Source organism: Oratosquilla oratoria, chromosome 12, assembly GCF_046742065.1.
Source record: "Oratosquilla oratoria isolate Oo_2021 chromosome 12, ASM4674206v1, whole genome shotgun sequence".
Classification (NCBI taxonomy): domain Eukaryota; kingdom Metazoa; phylum Arthropoda; class Malacostraca; order Stomatopoda; family Squillidae; genus Oratosquilla; species Oratosquilla oratoria.
In genome coordinates, this window is record NC_134788.1 from 10,829,197 (window position 1) to 10,841,889 (window position 12,693).

The window sequence follows — 12,693 nt, forward strand, 5'->3', positions numbered from 1 at the left end:
AGCATGTGGATCACGTGCGTGGTGGGTGATGGTTAGTAATGGTTACAACACACACACACACACACACACACACACACACACACACACACACACGGATTGGTAAAGCACTAGCCTCACAAGCCAGAGAACCGGGGTTCGATTCCCCGGCCGGGCGGAGATAAGTTGGGTTTGTCTCCTTTCACGTGTAACCCCTGTTCACCTAGCAGTGAGTAGGTACGGGACGTTAGTCAAGGAGTTGTGACCTTGCTGTCCCGGTGTGTGGTGTGTGAGTGGTCTCAGACCTACCCAGAGATCGGCAAATAATGAGCTCTGAGCTCACTGCCGTAGGGTGGTGTCTGGCTGTCTCGACAGAGACTGCAGCAGATCCGAGGTGAATACACACACACACACATATATATATATATATATATATATATATATATATATATATATATATATATATACATTAATCACGAAGAACCCACAATTGGAATAAAAGGAAACTTAGAAGAAGGTATGAATTCTGCATTTCGGCTAATAGCTATAGCCCTCTTCAGGAAGTACTTTCCTGAAGAGGGCTATAGCTATTAGCCGAAATACGGAATTTATACTTTCTTCTAAGTTTCCTTTTACCCCGACTGTGAGTTCTTTGTGATTATTACTTACAAATGTCCCACTACATATGTAGTGGGACAATATATTTTGTCCAAGTGATATATACATACACACACACACACGGGACACCACGAGCATAGCTCCCCTTCCCGTAAAATAAAACTAGGTAAATGAACACACACACACGCACACACGCACACACATACACACACACGCACACAAAAACACACACACACACACACACACACACACACAAGTTGTAGTTTGGGTTTGTCTCCTTTCACGTGTAGCCCCTGTTCACCTAGCAGCGAGTAGGTACGGGATGTTAGTCTAGGAGTTGTGACCTTGCATTCCCGGTGTGTGATGTGTGAGTGGTCTCAGACCTACCCAGAGATCGGCTAATAATGAGCTCTGAGCTCGCTGCCGTAGGATGGTGTCTGGCTGTCTCGACAAGAGGCTGCAGCAGATCCGTGGTGAACACACACACACTACACACACACACACACACACACACACACACACACACACACACCACACACACACACACACACACACACATATATATATATATATATATTTATATATATATATATATGTATATATATATATGTATATATATATATATATATGTATATATATATGTATATATATATATATGTATATTAGCATGCGCTCTACATAGCCAATGTGATCTTTGTATAACTTAAGTGGTTACTAACACGAAATGTTGATCAATTTACAGCATATTGATAGACATATGATAAATATGAAATCACGAGTGATAAAATGCAGACTGTGAACATATATAATATATGATTTGATTGTTCCCATAAATTTCCTTAATTCACTGGCTCATCTGGCTTCAGTGCAAATCTGTTGGTAGCTTTTAGCCACCCTTTACGGCTATCCCCACTTAGCGGCAACATACGGAGCTTCAAGTGACTGTCCTTCTTTACACTAGAGGTACATCCTATTACACAGCAACTTTTGGGTTATGATGTTAAGAGAACCTACGACTAGAATCCTTACTGAGAGCACCTCTCATGTGTGTTGTTGCTTTCCCTTAATCAAATGTGGCGGCCTGGTTGCAAAGGCCGGAGACCCGATGTCTGGCCACAAGAACGTACGGCAATTTCCTACCCTAACTGACTATAAAGTGTTTCGATTGTGTTTTGTTTCCTTCGTTTATACTCCGAACGCGAGAATAATCTCATCCTAAATGTTTTTATTTTCCTTCGTTTAAACACCAACTTCCTCCTTTATCTTTTCTCTTGCTTTCCATATTTTGTGTAGTGACTCCTTATTAACATCTATTTCTGCTTTCCAGAATAAGAAATTCCCTGCTGTCAATTCATCATTGTCACTATCTAGTACTTATGTTTCACAATATTCTTCTTCAAGTTCCTGGCATTGTTTATTTACATATGACGTCATAGACAGCGAAGTCTGGAGTTGCACTCCTTCATCTATTTAAAGAGCTTGTTTTCGTGGCTGTGTTTTGTGCAGGCTAAACAAGTGTGCCTTTGTTGAATTCGTAAGTGTAATCATATAATAGTAAAGTAGCTAAATGTATGCGTTGTGTGTTTACTTTTGGCATTTGCTACACTTTAACTCCCGTTTGGTAGTGTTACAGTGTAATTGGCATTCTGAACTGGGGTTAATAACTTAATGTGTTGGTATTTAATGAAGATGTTTGCCAGCTTGGCAACTGCAATTACCAATATAGTCGGTTAGCTCATATCATTCTGCGTATTCTTAACCCCAGATATAAGTGCTGCAAACTAAAAGTAGTGGCAATAGCTATTTAAGAAAATTAAGATGAGGGGACATCTTTATATTTAGTTAATTTACCAAGCCCATGGGGATAGGGTAGGTCAGGTCAGGTCTCACTGCTGCAATTCTTACCTCTATCTCTTATCATTAAGTATTTTGAACCCCATATATAAATATCACCCAAGGATAGCAATGTTGGTAGCAATTTTTGTAAAATTTTAGTTGTGTACATCTACACAATATAGCAATAGAAAATTAAGTATTAATTTCCTAAATTATAATATAACAATGTGATATGCGATTTTCTTGATGGAAATCAATAACAAAAGTTGCTGAAACCTAATTACTAATGAACGAAGTCTCAGCAGTTTAATGATACGCCATGTTTATTTTAATAGTTGCCGAGGTCAAAGAAATGAAAGGATGTTAATTTCATTTATTTTAACCTAACCTACCTAATCCATATAAAACCTATAATTAGTAATTTGGTACCTCAAATTCTAAAGATCATCTGGGTCATTGTCATTGTCATGGATACTGGCGGCCTGATTATATTATTATACCTCAAGCATTTAACAGATGATGGTACAACCCCATGTTCTTTCATAAAGTCCAAGGAAGCCCTGTTATCTTTGTAACAGCACTTATTAACATCACCTGGAGTTGGAGAACAACCAGTCCACAGCATGAAAGTCATTGTCTAATTGACAGTGACTGGACTGGACAGAAAACGGCAAGGCATCTGGACCATATCCTAGTAGCTTTGTTCGGTAGTAGAATTGCTTGTAGCAAGGTATGTTGTCATTTATTTCTGCCAAGAAAATCGCATACTACATTCATGTATTATAATTTACAAAATTGATATTCAATTTTCTAATGCTATATTGTGTAGGTGTGCACATCTGAAAAAATACTGGTATTTTTTAGAAAATTGAGACTGGCAAATATTCTGGTATATTATAAAGATATTCACCAGTCTCACCGCTGCAAACTTTAGCTCTGTCATTGGCTAGCTCTTATCATTGTGAGTATTTTGAGCTCCATATATAACTACTGTAAATTAATATTAACATTGGTAGCAATTAAAAAAAAATTAAAACTGGCTTACATTGTTCTTACAGTTTTATTAGGGAATGGACCTCCATTCAGTCTTCAAATAAAAAATTCATACATAAAGTTCACTCAGAATTCAATGTGAACTGATTATGATGTTCTTGTGAGTAAAATCTTGATGAAGGAGCCTTTATTTGTACGACGTTTTGCTTATTACAGCTTTTTCAAGTACAAGTTGAGATACATATGCTTGAGATTAAATAAGGGGAAAGGATGGAATGGGGAGAAAAAAGAAGGGGGGGGGGATTGAACACTGGGAAAGCTTGAAAATGCTGGCCCAAACGTCCGTGGGCGAAATGTTCACAAAGGGTGGTTTAAATATTTATTTATTTATTTATCTATTTATTTTGTCTGGCCATGGGTATTAGGGGAATTATGTGGGGCGAGATGTTAAACAATCCCCTGTTTTGTTTAACATCTTGCCCCACATAATTCCCCTAATACCCATGGCCAGCAAAAAAAAAAAAAAAAAAAAAAAAAAAAATTAAACCACCCGTTGTAAATGCAAGGGTAGTGGGTCAGGGATTAGAGGAGAAATAAGGAAGGATGAAGTGAAGGCAGATGTTAAGATGATGAAAGCAGTAAGGCACCTGGTCTGGATGGATGCCATGCAGAATGTCTAGAAAAAGGAGGTACAGTGATGGACTGGCTAGTGAGGTTATTTAATGTTTGCTGGAGAGAGGGTAGAGTAACGGAGGACTGGAAGAGTGCCTGTATAGTTCCACTTTACAAGGGAAAAGGGGACAAGTGTGAATGTAGTAGTTTCAGAGGGATTAGCTTGTTAAGTGTAGTTGGGAAGGCTTATTGGCGGATCTTGATTGAGAGGATTAGGAGAGGAATAGAAGGAGTAATTGGTGAGGAACAGTGTGGATTTAGGACAGGTAGAGGTTGTGTAGATCAGATCTTTGTGGTAAGACAAATATGTGAGAAAGCTATAGAAAAGGGGAAGGATGTTTTTTGGGCTTTTATGGATCTGGAAAAGGCTTACGATAGGGTAGACAGAAAGGCAATGTGGGAGGTTATGCAGATATATGGGATAGGAGGAAAGCTTCTAGGAGCTGTCAAGAGTTTTTATGAGAGTAGTAGAGCTTGTGTCAGGATTAGAAATGGAGAGAGTGAGTGGTTCGAGGTAAAGGTGGGACTTCGTCAAGGATGCGTTATGTCGCCCTGGCTGTTCAACTTATACATGGATGGGGTGGTGCGAGAGGTAAATGCAAGGGTAGTGGGTCAGGGATTGGAGATGGTTAAAGAAAATGGAGAAAAGTGGGAGGTGAGCCAGCTGTTGTTTGCAGAACGACACTACGCTTGTGGCAGGATCGGAGGAGGGATTGAGGGAGTTGGTGACAGAGTTTGGGAGAGTATGTGATAGAAGAAAGCTAAAGATAAATGTGGGTAAAAGTAAGGTGATGAGATGTACAAAGGGTGAAAGTGGCAGTAATCTGGAAGTGAGCATTAAGGGAGAGCGACTGGAGGAAGTGGGATAGTTTTTAAATACTTTGGGTGCAAATGTGGCAGGAAAAGGTGGAGTGAAGGTAGAGATAGAATGGTAGATTGAGAGAAGCGAGTAAATGCCTTAGTGGATTGAAGAGTGTAATGAGGAATAGACATTTTGGGAATGGAAGCTAAGAGGAGATTGTATGAAGGAGTGATTGTGACAACAGAACTGTATGGGGCAGAAAAATTGAACATAAGAGAGGAAGAGAGAAGGAGTTTGAATGTGTTTGAGATGAGGTGTCTGAGAAGTATGATGGGGGTTAATAGGCTAGATAGAGTGAGAAATGAGGAGGTGAGGAGAAGAACGGGGGTGGAAAGGGAGTTGGGAGATAGGGTTGATGAAAGAGTATTAGGATGGTTTGGACACATGGAAAGAATGAGTGAAGAAAGATTAGTAAAAGAGGTATGGAAGGCAGATGTGGAGGGAGTGAACATGAGGGGACGTCCTAGGATGAGGTGGATGTATGGGGTGAAGTGGGCTGTTTGGGGAAGAGGGGAATGTCTGTTGAGGAAGGACGGGAGAGGACAGAAGACAGGGGTGAATGGAGAATTTTTGTTTATGGATGATTTTGTGTTTCATGTGGTGGAATGGGTAGCGGATGGGGGGTGAGGTAGTATGTGTGAGAAAAATTTTATGCAGCCTGAAGGGATTTCTCCCTGTCTTCTCCTTTTCTGCATGAGGGGGACGGAGAGGGGGGGTCGCCGATTTAATGAAGCAGCTTTGCTGTGGAATGTGCTGTGTCTTGCGACACTGCTTCTGACCCAAGGCAGTGGACAAGGTGTAGGGATGACCCGTCATCCAGTAAGTGCTAAGATAAGAGGGAGGGTGGAGGGGTGTGGAGTGTATTCAGGGATGGAATGGATGGAATGATTTTATGCCTTTTCATTTTTGGCTACCTCCCTTGTAAGGGGGAAAAAGCCTTGGTATATGTATGTATGTACCCTTTGTGAACGTTTCGCCCATGGACGTTTAGGCCAGCATTCTCAACCTTTCCCAGTGTTCAATCCCCCCACCCTTCTCCTCCTTCTCTCCCTCCCCCTCCTACTCCTCCTCCTCCTTCCCCCCCTTCTTCTTTTCTCCTCCCCGGTCCCTCCTTTCTCTTATTTAATCTCAAGCATATGTATCTCAACTTGTACTTGAAAAAGCTGTAATAAGCGAAACGTCGTACAAATAAAGGCTCCGTCCTCATATGGTGTTTAACTCGTCAGTCTTGTCGGCAACTGCCACTTTCATGAAAAATCTTGATATTCACTCCACACATCCACATCATATTAATCACAAGTTGTTGCATTACAGTATGAGAAGTTATACCTTCCCTTGTGTCATTTTACATAGATACTGGATGCAGGTCATATGACCTAAATGTGCAGATCACTTCCAGCTTGGGTAGGTCAGGACTCTGATTGATGTCCTCCCCCCAATTGACCTTTATCAGATGGTGTCCAATAGTATGACTTTCCTCAAAATTAAATTTAGTCTCCTGCTTGAACCAAAATTAATCAAGTCTCTTTTTGCATTGTATAACAATAGAAGCCGGATTTAAGGTCTTCTCTTTGTCTGCATGAGGGGTATGGAGACGAGGTGTCACCAATTAAGTGAAGCGGCTTCGCCATAGATGGGAGTCTTTTGACTTGGCCAACTCCCTTATAAGGGGAAAAAATCCCTTGGTGTGTGTATGTATATATGTACACACACACGCACACACACACACACACACACACACACACACACACACACACACACACATATATATATATATATATATATATATATATATATATATGAAAAAATCCCACTGTCAGAGAAAGTAAATGGATGACGAATAGAAATAATTGTATATTCTGACCACTCCCTGTGGTCCTCTTCAGCAGATATGGACTATGGACTAGCCAGGACAGATCACCCACTTGCGTGGAATCAGTTTGTGTGGGAGGGGAAGAAGATAGTAACATGGTGTACAAGTAAGAGTTTATATAGTCAATACAAAGGGAATATGAAAATGTGGCTCAGGTAACTCTGCCTTGGTAATGATTGCTGTCTTCCAGGCCATCTACAGAAGGTAAAAGTTTTATTTTTGATAGCTAATGTTGTTAAACAATCTGATGACCATTGTCCTGTCCTTTAGATGTATTATGATTTGGGTAATTTTTAATTAATGCTGACTCGATAATCTTCCTCCGCAAACTGCACTTGTAGTTGTACGTAGATGATGTCTGCTTTCTCCCAATTTATCCGTTTGCTTTCTCTGACAGTGGGATTTTTTCATCTTACCTATGTGTCATGACATAGTCCCTCTCTGATATATATACAGTGTATATATGTGTGTGTGTGTGTGTATACTTACCTAGTTGTATTTTATGGTAAGGGGAGCTATGCCCGTGGTGTCCCGTCTCCATATCTCGTTTTATCTAGACTATTTTTAAATTTGTATATTGTTTTTGCACTCACCACATTCTCATCTAACCTGTTCCAAATGTCTATTATCTTGTGGGGAAAGCTGTTCTTTTTCAGGTCTCTTTTATAATTGTCTTTCTTGATTTTCTTTCCATGTCCTCTTGTATCTCTACTATCCCATTTTATTAGATCCTCTCTATCAATAATTTCCATGCCTTTCATGATTCTATAAATAGTTATCGTCTCCTCTCTTCTTTGCTCTAATGTCTGTAGTTCAAGTTTTGCCAACCTCTTTTCATATGATAGTTCTGAGAGCGTTGGTGCCAATTTCGTAATTGCTCTTTGTATTCTTTCAAGTTTTGTTATAAATTTTTTTTTTTTTTTTTTTTTTTTTTTTTGTACTTGGTGACCACATTGTTGCTGCATACTCCAATTTTGGTCTTATCAAAGTGACTAGTATTTTCTTCGCCATTTCTTCATCCAGGTATGTAATTCCACTTTGTATTAAATTATAAGTTTCTCCATTTTTTTTCTTATGTTTCTCAGGAGACATATTATTCATAATAATGACTCCTAGGTCCTTCTCTTTTTCCACTTTTTTAATTTCTTACTCTCCCATTGTATATGATCCCACTATTCTTTTTTTTTTTTTGCTTCTTTCAAAATCCATTATACTACACTTCTTAATGTTGAATTCCATCTCCCACTTCCTACTCCATTCCATATTTTATTGAGATCGCTTTGCAGTGATTCACATATTTTTGCTACTGTGCTCGTAAGGGATACCAGTCTGAAGTGTGTAGAATCTTCCCTATTTCCTCCTTTATATAATGGTACTATGTTTGCATCTTTCCAATCTTGCGGCACCTTTCCCTCTTTGAGTGAGAAGTCAGTTATCGTGTATAGTTTATCTGGCAGTTCGTCTATACACTCAGTATCCAATTTGCAATTCTATCTCCATGTGATTTCTTGACATCTAGGTTTTTTATCTGGTCTCTTATTTCTTTTTGTGTTATCGTTATTTCTTTCATCATGGGTGATCTTTCTTGTTGTCCATCTTCCCAAGATTGTGAACTCTCAATTGTAAAAACAGATCTAAAATGTCTGATCATAACTTCTGCCATCTCTGTGTGATCTATATATTCTTTATCTCCTTCATGCAATTTCACTATTTCATGTTTATCCCTTAGTTTTTCATTTATAAATCTGTAAAAGAGTTTAGGTTGATCCTTACATTTGTCAGTAATATCTCTTTCATAATTTCTTTTTTCTTTCCTGCATATATTGACATATTCGTTCCTAAGTTTTATATATGTTTGCCATTTAGATTTTTTTTTTTTTTTTTCATTTTTCCAGGCTTTGTCTCTCCTGTTTCTAGTCTCGCTATACCTTTTGTTAAACCAACACCTTATGTAAATCTCTTTTTGTTTCTTTTTTGGTACATATTTGTTAATTCCTTCCTTGTACTTTTCTTTGAATATGTTCCATTTGTCTTCCATCTTTGTTTCCTCTTTAGAGAATTTATCCCAGTTTGTGTTTTGGATTTTTTTTTTCTTAGTTTTACAAAATCAGTTTTGTTGTACATTAATCTTCCTTCTCTATGTTTATCATTCCTGTCTACATTGTTCTGTTCTTTTAATTCAAACTCTATTAGTATATGGTCACTCTTTCCAATTGGTGTTTTATACTCCATTTTGTTCACAATATCTGGTTCAGAAGTTAATATTAAGTCTAGTTTCGATGGTTCCTCATTGTTTCTATATCTAGTATTTTCCTTAACCCATTGTGTTAGGGTGTATTTGATGGTCATATCCAGTAGAATGTTGCTCCAAAGTTCATCTCCCCCTTTAACTATCATTTCTTCCCAGATTATGTCTTTTGCATTAAAATCACCCATGATTACTGTTTCCACCCTCTTTCAGTAACTTGTTTAGCACAATCATTGTGTCTTCCAATAATTTGGAATGTTCGCTGACCAACCACACATGTTTTTGGTGGTACATACACTGCTACAGATTTTTTGCTTTTCATCTTTTTGTTTGCAATTTTGATCATAATTAATTCTACATTGCCTTGGCCTTCAATAATCTTTGTCACATTTAGACCCTTTTTGGTCGATATCATGACACCTCCTCCCTGCTTTTCTGCTCTATTTTTCACCCAGTGGTTGTATAGACCATGTCCCACTATGCTTCTTGATAGAGGTCCTTTCAATTTTGTCTCTACTATTCCCATGATATCAGGTTTTTCTATTTCTAGATAGTCATGTGTGTGTGTGTATTTACCTAGTTGTATTTACCTAGTTGTATTTTACGGGAAGGGGAGCTATGCTCGTGGTGTCCCGTCTTCATATCTCATTTTATCTAAACTATTTTTAAATTCATGTATTGTTTTTGCACACACCACTTTCTCATCTAACTTGTTCCAACTGTCTATTACTCTGTGAGGAAAGCTGTTCTTTTTCAGATCTCTTCTATAGCTGTCTTTTTTATTTTCTTTCCGTGTCCTCTTGTATTTCTATCATCCCATTTTATCAGATTCTCTCTATCAGTAATTTCTATGCCTTTCATGATTCTGTAAATAGCTATAAAATCTCCTCTCTTCTATGCTCTAGTGTCTGTAGTTCAAGTTTTGCTAGTCTCTCTTCATACGATAGTTTTGAGAGTGTTGGTGCCAATTTTGTAATTGCTCTTTGTATTCTTTCAAGTTTTTTTATACATTTTTTTGTACTTGGTGACCATATCGTTGCTGCATATTCCAATCTTGGTCTTATCAGGGTGATTAGAATTTTCTTCACCATTTATCTTCAAAGTATGACAGAAAATTTTGAAAGTAATAAAAAGATGTTTTGGAAAGAAATTAAGAGAGGAAGAGGAGGCGAATCAAGTAGAGAAGAAAAGGTAAAAGGTGCAGATGGAGAGATGATAATGGAGAAGGCAGTAGGGGGAAGATGGGCAGAATATTTTAGGGAGTTGCTTAATGTGAAGGAGGATAGGGAGGGAAAGATAGCTGCAGTGGGAAATGCTAAGAAAATGAGAGTGATGAGTGAGGAAAATGGAGGAGAAATAAGGAAGGATGAAGTGAAGGCAGCAGTTAAGATGATGAAAGCAGTTAAAGCACCTGGTCTGGATGGATGCCATGCAGAATGTCTTAAAAAAGGAGGTATAGTGATGGTGGACTGATTGGTGAGGTTCTTTAATGTTTGCTGGAGAGTAGGTAGAGTGCCAGAGGACTGGAGGAGTGCGTGTATAGTTCCACTTTACAAGGGAAAGGGGGACAAGTGTGAATGTAGTAGTTTCAGAGGGATTAGCTTGTTAAGTGTAGTTGGGAAGGATTATGGGAGGATCTTGATTGAGAGGATTAGGAGAGGAACAGAGGGAGTAATTGGTGAGGAACAGTGTGGGTTTAGGACAGGTAGAGGTTGTGTAGATCAGATCTTTGTGGTAAGACAGATATGTGAGAAAGCTATAGGTAAGGGGAAGGATGTTTTCTGGGCCTTTATGGATCTGGAAAAGGCTTACAACAGGGTAGACAGAGAGGCACTGTGGGAGGTTATGCGGATATACGGGATAGGAGGAAAGCTTCTCAGAGCTGTCAAGAGTTTTTATGAGAGTAGTAGAGCTTGTGTCAGGATTAGAAATGGAGAGAGTGAGTGGTTTGAGGTAAAGGTGGGACTTCGTCAGGGATGTGTTATGTCACCCTGGCTGTTCAACTTATACATGGATGGGGTGGTGCGAGAGGTGAATGCAAGGGTAGTGGGTCAGGGATTGGAGATGGTTAAGGAAAATGGAGAAAAGTGGGAGGTGAGCCAGCTGTTGTTTGCAGACGACACTGCGCTTGTGGCAGGATCGGAGGAGGGATTGAGGAAGCTGGTGACAGAGTTTGGGAGAGTATGTGATAGACGAAAGCTGAAGATAAATGTGGGTAAAAGTAAGGTGATGAGATGTACAAAGGGTGAAAGTGGCAGTAATCTGGAAGTGAGCATTAAGGGAGAGCAATTGGAGGAAGTGGATAGTTTTAGATATTTGGGTGCAAATGTGGCAGGAAAAGGTGGAGTGATGGTGGAGGTAGAATGTAGATTGAGAGAAGCGAGTAAATGCCTTGGTGGTTTAAAAAGTGTAATGAGGAATAGGAATCTGGGAATGGATGCTAAGAGGAGACTGTATGAAGGAGTGATTGTGCCAACAGCACTGTATGGAGCAGAAACATGGAACATGAGAGAGGAAGAGAGAAGGAACTTGAATGTGTTTGAGATGAAGTGTCTGAGAAGTATGATGGGGTTACTAGGCTAGATAGAGTGAGAAATGAGGAAGTGAGGAGGAGAACAGGGGTGGAAAGGGAGCTGGGAGATAGGGTGGATGAAAGAGTATTAGGATGGTTTGGACACATGGAAAGAATGAGTGAAGAAAGACTAATAAAGGAGGTATGGAAGGCAGATGTGGAGGGAGTGAGCATGAGGGGACGTCCTAGGCTGAGATGGATGGAGGGGGTGAAGGGGGCTGTGGGGAAGAGGGGACTGTTGGTTGAGGACGGCCGGGCGAGGACAGAAGACGGGGGTGAAATGGAGAATGGTTGGATAGGGAAAATTTTTTGATGCATGAGGTGGATTGGACGGGGGAATGGGGGTGAGGTAGTGTGTGTGAGCAAAATTTTTTGACGCAGCCCGAAGGGATTTCTCCCCGTCTTCTCCTTTATATGGGGGGACGGAGAGGGGGGGTCGCCGATTTAATGAAGCGGCCTTGCTGTGGATGTGCTGTGTCCTGCGACACTGCTTCTGACCCAGGGCAGTGGACAGGGTGCAGGGATGACCCATCATCTAGGAGGTGCTAAGATGGGAGGGAGGGTGGAGGGGTGTGGAGTGTTTTCAGGGATGAAATGGGTGGGAATGTTTTTGTGCCTTGTCCTTTTTGGCTACCCCCCTGGTAAGGGGGAAAAAGCCTTGGTATATGTATGATGTATGTATTTATTCATCCAGTTATGTAAATGCAACTTTGATTGTTCTTATCAAATTATAAGTTTATCCAAAAATCTTATTTATGTTTCTCAGGTGACATATTATTCATAACAATGACTCCCAGGTCCTTTTCATTTTCTACTTTTTTTTATTCCTTCTTCTCCCAATTTATATGATCCTGTTATTCTGTTTTTGCTTTTTCCAAATTCCATTATACTACACTTTTTTGTATTGAACTCCATCTCCCACTTCCTACTCCATTCCTGTACCTTATTTAGATCACTCTGTAGTGATTCACAATATTTTTTCAGTAGTTTTGCATCATCTGCAAAGAAGCTCATATAGCTTTCAATTTCTTCATCCATATCAT

The 12,693-nt window shown here is 39.5% G+C and overlaps 1 protein-coding gene across 2 annotated transcripts in view; it reads left to right on the forward strand.

Annotated features, from left to right (window-relative positions):
- Positions 1–1,808: 1,808 nt before the first annotated feature.
- LOC143030543 (uncharacterized) overlaps positions 1,809–12,693 on the forward strand; it is a 29,461-nt gene continuing 18,576 nt past the window's right edge. Inside the window, exon 1 of one of the 2 annotated variants that reach the window (XM_076193689.1) lies at positions 1,809–2,128. The gene's annotated coding sequence lies outside the window, so the exon portion shown is untranslated. The remainder of the gene's footprint in view (positions 2,129–12,693) is intronic. The other variant, XR_012966910.1, reaches the window with a different exon arrangement.